The sequence below is a fragment of the Wyeomyia smithii genome, chromosome 3 (assembly GCF_029784165.1).
Source record: "Wyeomyia smithii strain HCP4-BCI-WySm-NY-G18 chromosome 3, ASM2978416v1, whole genome shotgun sequence".
Taxonomy (NCBI): domain Eukaryota; kingdom Metazoa; phylum Arthropoda; class Insecta; order Diptera; family Culicidae; genus Wyeomyia; species Wyeomyia smithii.
In genome coordinates, this window is record NC_073696.1 from 272,687,536 (window position 1) to 272,703,451 (window position 15,916).

General features: G+C 37.7%; 1 protein-coding gene across 7 annotated transcripts in view; it reads left to right on the top strand.

Annotated features, from left to right (window-relative positions):
* LOC129732389 (high affinity cGMP-specific 3',5'-cyclic phosphodiesterase 9A) overlaps positions 1 to 15,916 on the top strand; it is a 446,233-nt gene that overhangs the window by 200,432 nt on the left and 229,885 nt on the right. For all 7 annotated transcript variants that reach the window (XM_055693235.1, XM_055693234.1, XM_055693233.1 and 4 more), the window contains exon 3: positions 5,717 to 5,748. The gene's annotated coding sequence lies outside the window, so the exon portion shown is untranslated. The remainder of the gene's footprint in view (positions 1 to 5,716; positions 5,749 to 15,916) is intronic.

The following is a 15,916-nucleotide window of genomic DNA, read 5'->3' on the forward strand; positions in this document are numbered from 1 at the left end:
GTTGACAAAAATTATTTACTTTCAATGACTTGTTTATTTGCCTTGAAAAAGGCATTTTGATTCCTGACATTGGATTTCCTGATGGCAATCTTCATGCTGCCCCAACACGGGGGGAATAATGGCTGTCTGGCGACACACGCTGAGAAAAACCGCGCTACTCCTGAGACGTGGTGACCAACCACAGGGCTAGTGCTGCTGCTAAGGAAGGACGACTGCTGTTGTCGCTGTCTAGAACTATTACGAGTGGCTCCGGCTGAAACAGGCTCTTATATAGGCCAAATAGCATGTTTTCAATTGCTAGGTATATGATTTTGTAAACCGTGCTTGGGAAGCAAGCATATAACGACCAATCAGAGGTCGAATTTTTCGTTTTGACAAGGCTTGACTATTTTCAATAGTACAATAGTGTGAATAATAAAATTACAATTTTCTTATTTTGGGAAGAATCTTAGAAGATTTTCCAATCTATTGCTGCAAGAACGAAGGAAATCCATCGAATACTAACCGATTTATTAGCATTTGAAATTGGACATATTTTTCACTTTTTTCGGTTTTAGATTTTTATTTCACATCCCTATGTAGCCGAACTTCCTGAGAGAAGTATTCTACTTCAAAAGTAAAAAGTAAAAAGTAAAAAGTAAAAAGTAAAAAGTAAAAAGTAAAAAGTAAAAAGTAAAAAGTTAAAAGTAAAAAGTAAAAAGTAAAAAGTAAAAAGTAAAAAGTAAAAAGTAAAAAGTAAAAAGTAAAAAGTAAAAAGTAAAAAGTAAAAAGTAAAAAGTAAAAAGTAAAAAGTAAAAAGTAAAAAGTAAAAAGTAAAAAGTAAAAAGTAAAAAGTAAAAAGTAAAAAGTAAAAAGTAAAAAGTAAAAAGTAAAAAGTAAAAAGTAAAAAGTAAAAAGTAAAAAGTAAAAAGTAAAAAGTAAAAAGTAAAAAGTAAAAAGTAAAAAGTAAAAAGTAAAAAGTAAAAAGTAAAAAGTAAAAAGTAAAAAGTAAAAAGTAAAAAGTAAAAAGTAAAAAGTAAAAAGTAAAAAGTAAAAAGTAAAAAGTAAAAAGTAAAAAGTAAAAAGTAAAAAGTAAAAAGTAAAAAGTAAAAAGTAAAAAGTAAAAAGTAAAAAGTAAAAAGTAAAAAGTAAAAAGTAAAAAGTAAAAAGTAAAAAGTAAAAAGTAAAAAGTAAAAAGTAAAAAGTAAAAAGTAAAAAGTAAAAAGTAAAAAGTAAAAAGTAAAAAGTAAAAAGTAAAAAGTAAAAAGTAAAAAGTAAAAAGTAAAAAGTAAAAAGTAAAAAGTAAAAAGTAAAAAGTAGAAAGTAAAAAGTAAAAAGTAAAAAGTAAAAAGTAAAAAGGAAAAGGTAAAAGTAAAAAGTAAAAAGTAAATAGTAAAAAGTAAAAAGTAAAAAGTTAAAAGTAGAAAGTAGAAAGTAAAAAGTAGAAAGTAGAAAGTAGAAAGTAGAAATTAAAAAGTAAAAAGTAAAAAGTGGAAAGTAAAAAGTAATGAATAAAAAGTAAAGAGTAAAAATTAAAAAGTAAAATGTTAAGTGCAAAAAGTAAAGTATTAAGAGTAAAACATGTTAAGAGTAAAGTCAAAATTCATAACTGAAAAATTGTAAGTAAAATTTTAAGTATAAAGTATCAAGAGTGAAAAGTCAAGATTTAGGAGTCAAGAGTCAAGAGTCAAGAGTCAAGAGTCAAGACTCAAGAGTCAACAGTCAAGAGTCAAGAGTCAACAGTCAAGAGTCAAGAGTCAAAAGTCAAGAGTCAAGAGTCAAGAGTCAAGAGTCAAGAGTCAAGAGTCAAGAGTCAAGAGTCAAGAGTCAAGAGTCAAGAGTCAAGAGTCAAGAGTCAAGAGTCAAGAGTCAAGAGTCAAGAGTCAAGAGTCAAGAGTCAAGAGTCAAGAGTCAAGAGTCAAGAGTCAAGAGTCAAGAGTCAAGAGTCAAGAGTCAAGAGTCAAGAGTCAAGAGTCAAGAGTCAAGAGTCAAGAGTCAAGAGTCAAGAGTCAAGAGTCAAGAGTCAAGACTCAAGAGTCAAGACTCAAGAGTCAAGACTCAAGAGTCAAGACTCAAGAGTCAAGAGTCAAGAGTCAAGAGTCAAGAGTCAAGAGTCAAGAGTCAAGAGTCAAGAGTCAAGAGTCAAGAGTCAAGAGTCAAGAGTCAAGAGTCAAGAGTCAAGAGTCAAGAGTCAAGAGTCAAGAGTCAAGAGTCAAGAGTCAAGAGTCAAGAGTCAAGAGTCAAGAGTCAAGAGTCAAGAGTCAAGAGTCAAGAGTCAAGAGTCAAGAGTCAAGAGTCAAGAGTCAAGAGTCAAGAGTCAAGAGTCAAGAGTCAAGAGTCAAGAGTCAAGAGTCAAGAGTCAAGACTCAAGAGTCAAGACTCAAGAGTCAAGACTCAAGAGTCAAGACTCAAGAGTCAAGAGTCAAGAGTCAAGAGTCAAGAGTCAAGAGTCAAAAGTCAAGAGTCAAGAGTCAAGAATCAAGAGTCAAGAGTCAAGAGTCAAGAGTCAAGAGTCAAGAGTCAAGAGTCAAGAGTCAAGAGTCAAGAGTCAAGAGTCAAGAGTCAAGAGTCAAGAGTCAAGAGTCAAGAGTCAAGAGTCAAGAGTCAAGAGTCAAGAGTCAAGAGTCAAGAGTCAAGAGTCAAGAGTCAAGAGTCAAGAGTCAAGAGTCAAGAGTCAAGAGTCAAGAGTCAAGAGTCAAGAGTCAAGAGTCAAGAGTCAAGAGTCAAGAGTCAAGAGTCAAGAGTCAAGAGTCAAGAGTCAAGAGTCAAGAGTCAAGAGTCAAGAGTCAAGAGTCAAGAGTCAAGAGTCAAGAGTCAAGAGTCAAGAGTCAAGAGTCAAGAGTCAAGAGTCAAGAGTCAAGAGTCAAGAGTCAAGAGTCAAGAGTCAAGAGTCAAGAGTCAAGAGTCAAGAGTCAAGAGTCAAGAGTCAAGAGTCAAGAGTCAAGAGTCAAGAGTCAAGAGTCAAGAGTCAAGAGTTAAGAGTCAAGAGTCAAGAGTCAAGAGTCAAGAATCAAGAGTCAAGAGTCAAGAGTCGAGAGTCAAGAGTCAAGAGTCAAGAGCCAAGAGTCAAGAGTCAAGAGTCAAGAGTCAAGAGGCAAGAGTCAAGAGTCAAGAGTCAAGAGTCAAGAGTCAAGAGTCAAGAGTCAAGAGTCAAGAGTCAAGAGTCAAGAGTCAAGAGTCAAGAGTCAATAGTCAATAGTCACAAAAGTCATAAGAGTCATAAGAGTCATAAGAGTCACAAGAGTCACAAAAGTCACAAAAGTCACAAGAGTCACAAAAGTCACAAAAGTCACAAGAGTCACAAGAGTCACAAGAGTCACAAGAGTCACAGGAGTTACGAGAGTCACAAGAGTCATATTTTGAAAATAAGGTGAAAAGTTGAAAATCAACTCTTTTCAAAATTTTCAAGTTTCAAAAATTTGAAAATTTCGAGCAGTTTAATCGAATTTTAATCTTTGAACATTCAATTGAAGCTAAATAATAAACCTTCTGAGAAAAAACATGAAACTGTACATCAATTAACAGTTAACATGCGAAAATTACGATAAAAACGTTTTTTTTTGCGTTTTTGAAGAGTATGAGACTCAGGAGACCTTATTTGATTCTAAAAATTTTACAAGAAAAAATCAAATTTTGACGGAGGTATATTGTTTCATTCTGGCAATAGAATTTTTTTCAATCTTCAATGTCTTTTAAAAAGATACTGCCATACGAAAATATCAAACTATATGGTTTTCTGGGTCTTGAAACTTTTGAAACGGCGAAATACGTTTTGAACCATGATACTGCATTGTAGTAGCTTTTTTCGATGGAGACGTGGTTAAGGTTGTTTATGAAAGATTAAAAAATATCTCCAAAATAAAAAAAAGTACCTTAGTCAAAGTTTGATATGTTATGTTTAAATCCCCGAGGAATCCAAAAAAAGTCAAACAATAAGGTCTTGTTGGTCTCGAACCCTCAAAACGATATAAAGCGGTTTGTATCAAAATTTTCGTATGTTTATTGGTATTCAAAGTGCAATTTGGTATTTTTCGTTTAAAGGTCCATGAATTATCTTCAATTCGATACCAAGGAATCGAATATCGGGTATACGGCGCGAAGGTTATCAATTTTCAAAAAAATTGAAAAAGTCGCTTTTCGGACACCCTATAACAGAGAAGACCTTAGGATCAAACAAAGAAATATCGGTCTAAAATTTTTTGATGAAAAACAACTTCAGTGATTTTGAGTATGATCGGAGCGGAATAATTGGATTTTCATCAGAGGGCTTCTAATGCTGTTTTTCGCCTCATTGCAATTCCAACTTGCTAAACGACATAAGCAACTTCTGTCTTTTAAGCTAATTGCAGCCGATAAACTGATAGTATGCACTGCTCTATTTTTTACTATTCTAAACGGAAAGTTCTTACCTGATGCAAATATGTTTTGCGACTCCACATGGAGGGGGAAAAACTATCCAATTTAACTTGACTTAAACTTTTAAGAGTCGATAAGGTTTATCTGCCTCGTTTCTCTCTCTCTCTCTCCCTATCGGTCTCGCTCTTGCAAATTTGCCACTCTGCGAAGTATAATAAGTTTTTTATTCCGTTCGAGTAAAGTTCCAGGTAATTAATATATTTATCGCTGAAATTTTATCGTTTGCACTTTCCGGGCTGGTCTAATTTTAATTGGGACAATGAAAATTTGATAGCACTTTTGCTGACTGCGATGACCTGCATTCTGACACAGTATTTTATTCATGTTCGTCATAGCGTGGACAGATTTTTGAACTGATCCAAACTCTAGTGTAATAATAAATAATTTAAATAACCATCATGCCCAAAACACTTCAGAAATGTTGGATACAAAAAAAGCTCACAATTATCGAAAACAATTTCGCCCTAAAAGTCAGACTCTACACTGTTGGAATGCTCCTGCATTGCGGTTCGTGCATCGGCAATGCTGGAAAGTCAGGTGGAAAATGCATGCTTCCGCAAATATAATTGCTCGAAATCGATTGATTGAGCAGGTCGTATGATTCGGGTCCGTCTCCAGCGAACCAAAATATCGATTTGTGCAGCTGTTATCTGGAGGTGGGATAAAATCAGGATAAACTTTGAACAGAGGTCGACCGCCTGGTAGGTTGGTGAAGAAAGCCGGAGGTCACGCGGTGAGGTTTTTGTGGTCGATTTCAAAACCGAACCGATAAACCTTCCCGGATGCAGCGAACGAGAGTGAGAGCGAGCGAGGAAGTGTCCAATTTCGGAATGCGATGGAACGGATCGGACCGGACCGATGCTGGTGTTGCTGCTTGCTGCTGGAACGTCCGAAGTGGTCAGTTATACAGAAGGTGGTGAGTCGAAACGCTTGCAGAAAGGGAAGGTGGAATATTGGTTCTACCGGCTGAATGTGCATAACCTAGATGCAATTTCATATCGGTTGTCGGAAGAGATGTTCTGTGCTGCCGCATCGAGGTGTTGCCAAAATGAAATGCATTCCTGGAATGGAACGCTTTGTTTGGAACTTAAATTCTTTATGATGCCGTGCGATATTGAACTTTTCTGCCAAAGTTTTTACCCAAAAAATGACAGGTTTGTGTCCAGTTTCATGAATAACTTATGTTACCGGTTTTAATTATATATGAAACTGAACGCGTAATTATTGAGAGAAGTTCATTATGAAACAATAGGAATTTATGTTTTTGTTGCAGCTTTAACTACGGAACTGAATCTGATCAATTTATTTTTCTCTTTTGCAGGCGAAATAAACCTACATTAGCTGCCATCGAAGGTATGTGTGCAAAATTTTTGATTACACGCCATTTCGTTTCGATTTAAAATTATTTTCATAATGCTAATTATCTTCCGATTGTTGATTATCTCGAATAACCACGCATCTCCATTGAAAGTGCAACATATGCGGACGCATTATCATGTACATGCCAGATTCAATTTTTCTGATTGTCGATAGGTATTTTTTCCATGGAAAAAATGAAGGCTTTTAATTTCAAACAACAACTCACGCGCACAATTCTGTGCCATTTCTGCAGCTTATCACCCTACACGACAGATCCCGATTTGCTGATGGTTCGGTCGGATGGGATAGAGCGCAAAATTTGAAACCACAAATCTTCCACATCGACACACGCCACGTCTCCCGTATTTTTCTCGGCTGATTACCGTCATCAGCTGTCATTCAGAAAGCAGGGCTTTTCCTTTCATCAATCCATAAAGCGGACAGCAGGAACGCTGCGCACATTGCCGGAAGCTGGGGGAGAAATTTCTGGGGTTCAAAGTTAAAGGAGCGTAAACAATCGTAACAGACAGATGTTTTTAGGTCATATGTGATAATTTAGAAGACTTATACACCAAAAAAATGCATAACTGTAGTTCGGAATATTCACTCCCGGATTGTTACGGAGTTAACAAAATCAGAAAAACAAAACACTCTCCCCAAGCAAAAAACCCTACACCCAGCTATGATTACGTATAAATCGTTGCTGTTCCGCAGGATCAAACCCTTTCTCGGGGTCGAATCCTAACTTACGTCGGTGGTGTTCCGCTTTTCGTTTTCGTTTGCTTGAAATGGTGCAGCCTCTTGCAGAGTCGTTTACCAGCACAAACCAGATCCACTCTCTGTTTTCGGTATGTTTGATCATCAGCTTCTTAATGTTTCCGTTTGCTTTACTGCGGATTTGAAAATTTACTTCATACCTGTCAGATTACATTTCGAAGTTTTTACGAGGGTTGGATAAATATGAAACTAGTAACAAAGTGTATGTAATCATTAACAAACACCACCCGCCTCCATCGTCTGTATATTATGAAGTTGGATGGTTGTTTTAGCGGAAAGCGCATGTTTCAAAGTGATTTTCAAAACCAAACATAGCATAACTCTTCAAAACTCAAACATAACCCAGAACGCTTCGTGTCACAGCACCGAGCTCGCAGCCCTTATCAGTCCTTCATCGGTACAAAACCGTACCCGTTATTGATTGAATTTTCTCGGCTTCCAGCGGTGGTAACACTTGGGGACTTAATTTGTATTGAGCGACGCACGGCAAAACATCCTCCCAACTTCGCCTGCTGACAGTTCGCAACAATAGCTTTCAATCGAGTGACAGCGCGTGACGGGGTAAAAGGAAATCCATGCACCAGTCGTCAACAACGAAACTGTAAACTGCAACAGCCAGCTGCGAAAAAGGGAAATACAGCTGAAGCACTTCGTGCTTTCTATTTTGCTGCCAAGCGATTCCATCTTTTTCCAGGATGGAGATACGGTACTGAGAAGAAATTTTGTGTTCGCCCTTCTGCAGGATGCAATTATCGAACCAATAGCAGCGGTAGGTAATCTTTTTGCCGTTCGCCTTGGAAAATATCGTGCAGTTAATATTGAAAGTATTAAGCAGTACAAATAGAACCGTACCGACTTGAATGGTTCAATATTTAGTAAGAAGCTTACAGAGAGCGTGGGTACCGAAGCTGAAGGGAAATATTTTCTGTCTTGCCGGTTGTGGAGATTGATTTGAAATTTGAGTGCCACTGACGGCACTGGCAGTGCACCAGGGAACAATGTTGGTAGGAATTTAATTCTTCCCTCCCCTCCGGGGGAAGTTTATGCCGTAAGCTTGCTATTATGTCGGATTGTGCTGATGATGGGAAAACCACCCGACAGTGTGACCTTCGATGTGCAGTAGAAAAATATAAACAGGCTGGAAGGTGCACTGATGATGGATATTATTTTGATTTGGATACCTGGAAAGGGGTATGCCTTGCAGAAGAAATATGCGGAAATCTGATGAATGGTGGAAAATTGGAAGATTTGTTGGTAGACTGAAAGCGCTGGGGGCGAGGATGCTTTTTTTTGCAGATGAGTTAGGCACTTTAACATTATCGCAGCTTTTGCCAATAACCAGAAGCAGTCTTTAATGTGGGAACACATGATATATGAAATGCTAATATTTCAACATCGAGCTTGGTGTTAAAATAAGAATTTAGTAAATAAACACTCTCTCTGGAAATGTTTGTGATTCGATAAAAGGTAAAATTTCTGAAACTAGTGACATTTTTTAAACTTTTATATTTCTGATAAGAAATTCAACAATGCTCCCTCGCTCACTTGGTTGTGCGAGAGCGATAAAAAGAAATCTTTCATGTTGAGCGAGCCAAGTGAACTAGGAGCTGCTGAACGTATTCTTTTTTAACTGTGATTGTCATTATATCTATAACCAAAATTATAGTATTGCTACACCTTCTGATTCGGGATGTGACCAAGAAGGCCATATCCTTCGTCTGTTTCGACGAGCAGACAATGAAAAGGGCCAGACTTCGTGTCTTCAGAGTTAGGAAGACTCTCAATCGAACCGATAAACAGGATACAGTGGCCAAATCCCGAGGAAACTGTACCGGTTGGTGCAGCTGAAAAGCATCGCAATGGACGACGATACGTGTATAAAAGCGGACACCAAGAAGATTTCTGGTTGGGAGTTTTGCGTCGGTAAGACCCGTATGGATGTTTCGGAAGAATAAGGTCGACAAACTGTACAATAAGTACTTGGTGTGGCAGGTGCAGCAATTTTAGCAAGCCGTACAAAACGGTCGGTACCATCAACAGCCAACCATGTACAAAATATAATAATGAATGCCTAAAGAAGCACCTGCTGCCCTTCATTCGGTCCCACGAAGTTAGAACTCTGTTTCCGCCAATAGATAAATTCTGGGCAATAAATTTTTGGCGGAGTACACAATGACATGCTTATCGGAAGAAGAGTTTTGGGTAGTCACGGATAAAAGCTATCATGGACAAATTTAGTTTGCATTGTCCATCCGAAAATGGATCGATCAATTCGCACAGCAGCAGGCGGCGATTTCAAGAATTATATGTTTGTATAGTTTTTGTTGTAACACTTGCTCATTTGAATGCGTTCGCAATGGAGACGGACCAGCAAAGGAAACTGGTGGACCGCACTTTTGATTGGAAATCAGCTTCTACGGTGCTAGATTTTGAATCTCCCGTCTGTGTGGGAAGCACGGTTATACAGGCATGCATGTAGCACTACTGAAGAGAACTCTTTGTTGCACTGAAAAACTGAACACGTCCGTACATGTAAGCAATTCTGTCCGAATCTGGCACATTCGCCCTTAGCCGTTTGGGTGATACTAACAGTTAGTTGTGCCTGTGCTGGTAGCGTGCTTTCATTTGAAATTTGTGTTGTTTACATTCTTGCAGTGTGTGAATAAATGATAAGAGAACTAGAATCAAACAGTGTCATCGGCAAATGGCAATCCACGACGACTATAAATTGAACAAACTTGTCGGAACTTGTGAAACACCAGTGGCACTTTTAGCGCCTCAAAAGTATTCCATTGAAGAAGTTATTATTTTTTCACCACTCGCCAAAAAGTTGCTGATGAATTTAAAAACAGTTATTTTTAAAACAATTAGGTGACATCCATAAATTACGTAACGCAAAGACCCGATTTTCGGACCCTCACCCCCCATATGTAACAAAACGTAACGCCAACACCTACCCCTCCATAAAAACAACGTAACGCTGCAAAAGGTTTTCCTTGATAAAAATGATCGTTTTTGGAGAATCACTCCAGAGATTTCTCGTTACGTAACGTCTAACTCATCTCCCCCTCCCCTGTGTAACAAATGAGCGTTACGTAATTAATGGATGCGCCCTTACTTCTTTTCAAGGCAGAAATAAGTTCCACTCTTGCTGTTTTACAATTTCAAACTCATGATTTAGGAGCGCTAAGAAGTGCCTTTGGTGTTGTCACATTAGTGGCACTCGGCAAGTCTGTCGATTTTCTGGTCATTGCGAATTACCATTTGCGTATGACGTTAGATGATTTTTGACTTATATCATTATTTCTGGTAATATTTCTATAACCTAGCTTTTAAACCATTCCTTTCACTCGGATATTGATGATTACAAATTTTGATGATTACAAATATTTTCAGGGCTAAAACCGTTATTTTGATCATTATGACGTCTTCGGCAAAGTTGTAGATAACATTTTTGTCCTTCCGAATAAATATACACTCTAAAAATATTTCATTTTTTTGTGAAAACAAGTTAAAATAAAAATTAAAAATTAATTATCTGAAAATGCTAGTTTTTCTCAAAATCCATTTCTTTAATATAAAAACTACAAAAGATCACCTAAACAATGAAAATGGTCCGATCATTGAGAATTCAGGGAAAAAAAGTTATGATTATTTAAAAAAAAAAAATCCTAAAGAGCCCTTTATGGGGAATAAAAAATATTTTTACCGTCAAACGGTTCGTTACATTGATATTATTTTACCTTTTTTTAACATTTTTCCACAAAAAAACATAATATTTCTTAGAATGTATATTTTTTCGGAAAGACAAAATTATTATCTACAACTTTGCCGAAGACGTCATACTGATCAAACAAACAGTTTTAGCCCTAAAAATATTTGTAATCATTGATATCTTCCCAAAATAGTGTTTTTCAATATCCTCTCAAAAATGAGTCGTGTTCCAAAAAATTAAACAAATAGCACAAAATGGCATCTTTTATCTATAGAAACGCTATGCAAAGTTTCAGTCAAATCAAAAACGACAATTGAAAAAAAAAAAAAAATTATAACTGGGACATTTTTTGTGGAACTGCTGAAGCTTTTTAATCGTTCCTGTGAATTTTGGTGCGTAATCTCTTCAGAGACTTCTATGAAGTTTTCCCGAAAGCATACGTAAAAGCGACGAACTTGGTGAGCAATTACTCTACGGCCCTTTGACATACTTTCGAACTTGCTAGGGGCACAAAAATTCACTGGAGCGGTTAAGTAGTTATAATCTTTCTTTTTTTTCTAGTTTGAGCTTTGGGGCGAAATAGTTTCTCGCATATGTCGACCATTGTAATTGAAATATTGCCGCATTTAGTTAGAAGCTCTTATTCAATGACCTGATGACGCGACACTTTTTTATCGTTTGAAATAAATGTAGAACTGCGCTCACATAAATCTCAGCTTGCAAGGTGAAAAAATTCTACACTGCTTCGAGAAAGTGTATGTGACCTTAAGGAAGGCCTGTATTTGGCAGGAGAAATAAAACAATTTACTCCGAGCTTGTAACAGCAAACGTGCGAAACTCTAAACTTGACCAGGGCCGGATTTAGACGCTGAGGGGCCCGGGGCAGATTTGTTTGTGAGGCCCGGGGCAGATTTGTTTGTGAGGCCCTCTTTTCTTGAGAGATTTAGTAGTATCGTTCTGGAAGGTGACGAGCAAAAAAAAAAAGGTCGCCCTAGGACTAGGCGGGCCCCTTCAATCTGGAGGCCCGGGGCATTTGCCCCCCTCAAATCCGGGCCTGAACTTGACGAAAAACTAATGTACTTCACGCAAAACGTTCGTCTATATACCTACTAAAAATATGGAGCGCAGTCCGTCCTCTTTTTCGAATTCCCTCATTCGATTACCTAAGCCGCGCTGCACAATGGCTCGAGTTGTATGGCAAGGGCGGTCATAAGTTATTTTTTGCAGTATTTTTTTCTTCAAAACTAACTGAAACTATTAAAAACGACAGAAATAAGTATTCTTTGACTAAAACAAGCATTCCTGACACTACTCTTATCTAATTTGTTTCAATTTTGTAGTGTTCTCACTGTTATGTTTTATAGGGTGCCAGTAGAACATATGGAGAAAATGTGACCACATAATTTCAAATAGCGGCAACAAAAGTCACCCTGCAAAATTTCAGCTGAATCGGACTTCGTTAAGTTGACCTTAAAAGCGGTCAAAGTTTTTTATTTTTTACCCTTGTAAAAACTCTAATGAAAGTTTTTATTGTCTCATAAACCTCCCGCATTTCAGGATCCAAACAGCAAATTTTAAATATAAATAAATATGATCTGATCCTTTTGAGAAACCTCGTAGAGATCTTTAAATTTCAACGAAAAAAATATTATCTTAAGTCACTTACGGCCGACTTAGCTGCAAATATTTTTGGTCATTAGCGCTGTCTGCTTGTTGGGTTAGTCTTCTTCGTAGGTAACGTTTGCGGTAAAAAAAAATGGCCGATTCGCACTGACGAAACTACTCATGAACCATCAATCATAGTAACCCATGAGTTAGCAAAAGAAAAGTTGACAACTCTATCAGTCAAACTCTAACTGTGATGGCGTAAAAAGTGAAGCTAATCCGTTCAGAAGTGTGCGCGTTCAATGAACGGTACCCCGCCGCGTCAAAAACGGACATCGTGCGGTACTTTGTGGACGCTGGGTTTGCCCGTTCCGACATCTACAACATCTTGACACTATTGGGCAACGATCAGAGCATCGACAGAAAGCCCGGTTTCGGACGGCCAACGATCCTGAGCGACAAGAAGCTTCAAAGGATGCTGAAGAGGAAGACCGAGGGAAACGTGGTTGAATCACGGCGTGTATTTGGCCGGGAGGTTGGCGTATGCGGTAAAACAGTCCCGTTCACTGGTCTCGGAGCTGCAGGCAATGACGCAGCGACAGCGGTTGAATAAGATGGTCAAGTCTATTTTTCCGACGAACCGCGATGTGGCAGTGGTGATGGACGACGAGTCCTATCTCACCTTGGATGGCAACGACTGGCAGGGCACTATGTGTTTCACTTCTCCCATGAAGGAAGTGAGCTTTGAGGTGAAATTTATTTCACACACCAAGTTCTCCAAGTACTGCTGTGGCCGCTCTTCTTTCGCTCCGGGCTGCCCGTAAACGGGGAAATTTATAGTACGAAATGCCTGCCAGAAGTTGCGTCGTTCATTAAGAAATACCATAAGGACGAAGACACGGTGTTCTGGCCAGATTTGGCGTCGGCCCTCTACTCGAAGTGATCGTTGGAGGAGATGGAGCGGCTGAATATCGATGTGATACCTGAGTCGGCGAATCCGACCAACGTTCCACAGCTGCGTCCAATCTAGAATTTCTGTGAAAACTTAAAGCGCAAGATCTATTCCAACAATTTTGTTGCGAAAACGAAGGAGGAATTAATAAAAAAAAACGAAGAAAGAGTTTGAAAACATGCCTACACGCATGGCGAATGTTCCGGTTAACTGCCGGAAGGCCGCTCGCAAGGGCGTACACTTTTTTTTTTGCAAATTAGATATTATAATTACCATTAATGGGAAATTTTCCAACTCAATTATATGTCTTAGTTTTTTTTCATCACCATCTGAAAAAAGTCCATTTTTTACCGCAAACGTTATTTAAACGTTAATTAAGTAATTGCTCCATCATTCGTTTTAAGTTATATTGCCTGGTCGTTGCAAAGGAGGCTCGAATGCGTAATGGAAATTTTGGGCGTTGGGGTACCTGTCAAACTGGCAGCTGTACTGATGCATCCTGATGCAAAAGTGTAGAAATTGACGGGGATGACTGCTTGAGATAATAATAAAACTAGAACCTCCATGCGTTTGGCAATACGCAATGACGAAGAACTAAAAATGCTTTTATGCGGCGTCGCCATTACCAAGGGAGGTGTTCCGCCGAATATCCAAGCAGAAGCTTCCGAAAAATGGCGAAGAAGGCATACCACGACCAAATATCTTCAATTGAAGTAGTAAAATAGTTTGACATGACATTTCCGTCGAGCAGGATAAATAAGTTCCACCCACATTGTTTAGTTTTGACAGTGAAGTCCCGATCAAACGATTATGACACAAAGATATCTGAACTTGTGAGAAACAACAAAGCCTGTAATATTCTTGATATGCCAAAATGATAAAAAGTACAGAATTATATCGAATTTTGTTATCATACACTTGAGTGTTCAATAGTGTGTTTTTTCAAAGCATATTTATAACAAAATTTGTTATTCAATTAACAAAATATTGTACATTCTAGCTAATTCTGATCTTTTTCTGCCAAAAACCTGAAAAAACTTAATATAATTTGTAATAATATTTAAAATAATAAATTTGTAATAATCAGTAAGTAATTTTGATAATTTAACTATTAACGAGACCAAGTTTAAAACACAAGTTGATACAAAAAAATCGTAACAAAATGAGCCGTTGAGAGCAAAAGTGGTACATGTGCCATTTATACACTTTTTGGGTTTTTTGCATAAATTGATGCAGAACGTAATAATGTACTAGAATATCCAAGAAAAACCGAGATCCGATAACCTAAACCTAAGTTATAGCCAACGCAATTTTTGATAAATAACATAATCACCATTTCGTTGAGAGCAAAAGTGGTACATGTCCATTCTGTGCATGTTAGATGAATCGTAAGTCGAGGATCTTAGAATATAAAACAATCTTGTCTTCAGCAAAGTTGGTCAAGTGATGGAGTACTTTCAGATGAAGATCGGCCAGCTTTGGAATTTCCCACTACGTGGCGCCAGTGTACCCGTGATTATTTTGAAACAGAATGCATTTTACCTATTTCAGTATCAACTCGTATGCTTTTACCAAATACATATACACTAAGGCCACGAAGAGACAGAATTCCTTCACACACAGATCATCATTCTATAGTACTCAATCACTTGGACAATTCTGCTGAAGACATGAATGTTCTATGTCCTAAGATTAGAGAGCTATAATGCATCCTCCATGCTCACACTGAACATGTACCACTTTTGCTCTCAACGTTTTCTGGTTGTCATTATTTTTTCCATAGAACAAATGTGATACATGTTTTTCTATTGAAATTTGTGTAAGTTTCTCAACCAGAACTCGTTATGCTAGCAGCTTTCATGTGCCGTCTTTAGAAAGCTTTCCAGCAATGATTTAGTGCAGTTATGTTGGAAAAAAATGTTGAAAATAATTTACTATTCGAGTGTTTTCGTTTATCGCGTCTCCTGAAAAAATTTACTTAATGGCACATGTACCACTTTTGCTCTCAACGGCTCATATCAAGCTTTGATATTTTTGACTTTGATTGGGATGGTACTCTACCTACAATTGTGTTCCAGCCACTGAATGACTTCAAGTCAACTGAACGACGCTTCTCTTGAAGGTTCCTGATCTTTCAATAAAAGAGATAGGAAAGAGAATAATAACTGAAAGTTACCGCTTCACATCATCAAATTGATTAAACATTCGTGTATATTCCCAAAACAATTCGAAGAAATATATTGACGTCATGTCTAGTCGACAACTTATCGTGTCTTTTATTTTTAACTATTTTTGAATCCAGTTTCTTGAGCTTGAGCTTAAGCTTGACGATCGCACATTTTGTGGTGTTACTCCATAAGCTAGTGAAGTTGCACAAAGTACTACGTGTGCACTTGGGATTAGTTTACCACCTTGAATGTAAAATAATTCAGTAGTTTTCGCCTTGTATAAATCAACAACGGCGCTGGCCACGGCCTTACAGTCGTTAGGGTGAGGAAAGACATGGTAAGGAAGGAGGGGTGTCAGCCATTATTGTCGGAGACCGAGTTTACCTTTGCATCTCCACGACTGCGAAGGAAAGGAAGGGTTCTGTCACCGCGGTAAGTGACAGAATCGAACGATGTTGCGCGTGACGCTCGCTTATTACGAAAACGATTAACGAGTATTTTTCTACCACCACGATTTCACGTAAATGACGCGTGAAAAAATCATCTCACGCTTCACTTTGCCTATAGTGGAATTCACGTACACTTCATGAAATACTATTCGTTAAAAATCTTTTTTCTCGAGAGTGCCAAATTTCAAATGTTTACCAAAGTCTTAGGCAACTTTAACAATTGTCTTTCTTAGAAAAAAATTTGAATGTAATCGGATTCGAAGTAAAATACCTGATCCAATCATGATCCACGCTGGTCTGATTATAATACAAATTCTAATAACAGAAAAAAACGATATGTTATTGGTGAAAATGTAACATGAAAATCTATGAACAATGAAAATAGTGTAAATTGGTCTGATCATGGTACATTACCTTACGATGTATAAAAAAAGCCTACGCTAAACCCGCGTTTCTGTCAGCGAAGTTTTTCAACTTAACCCTACGGACAGTCTTC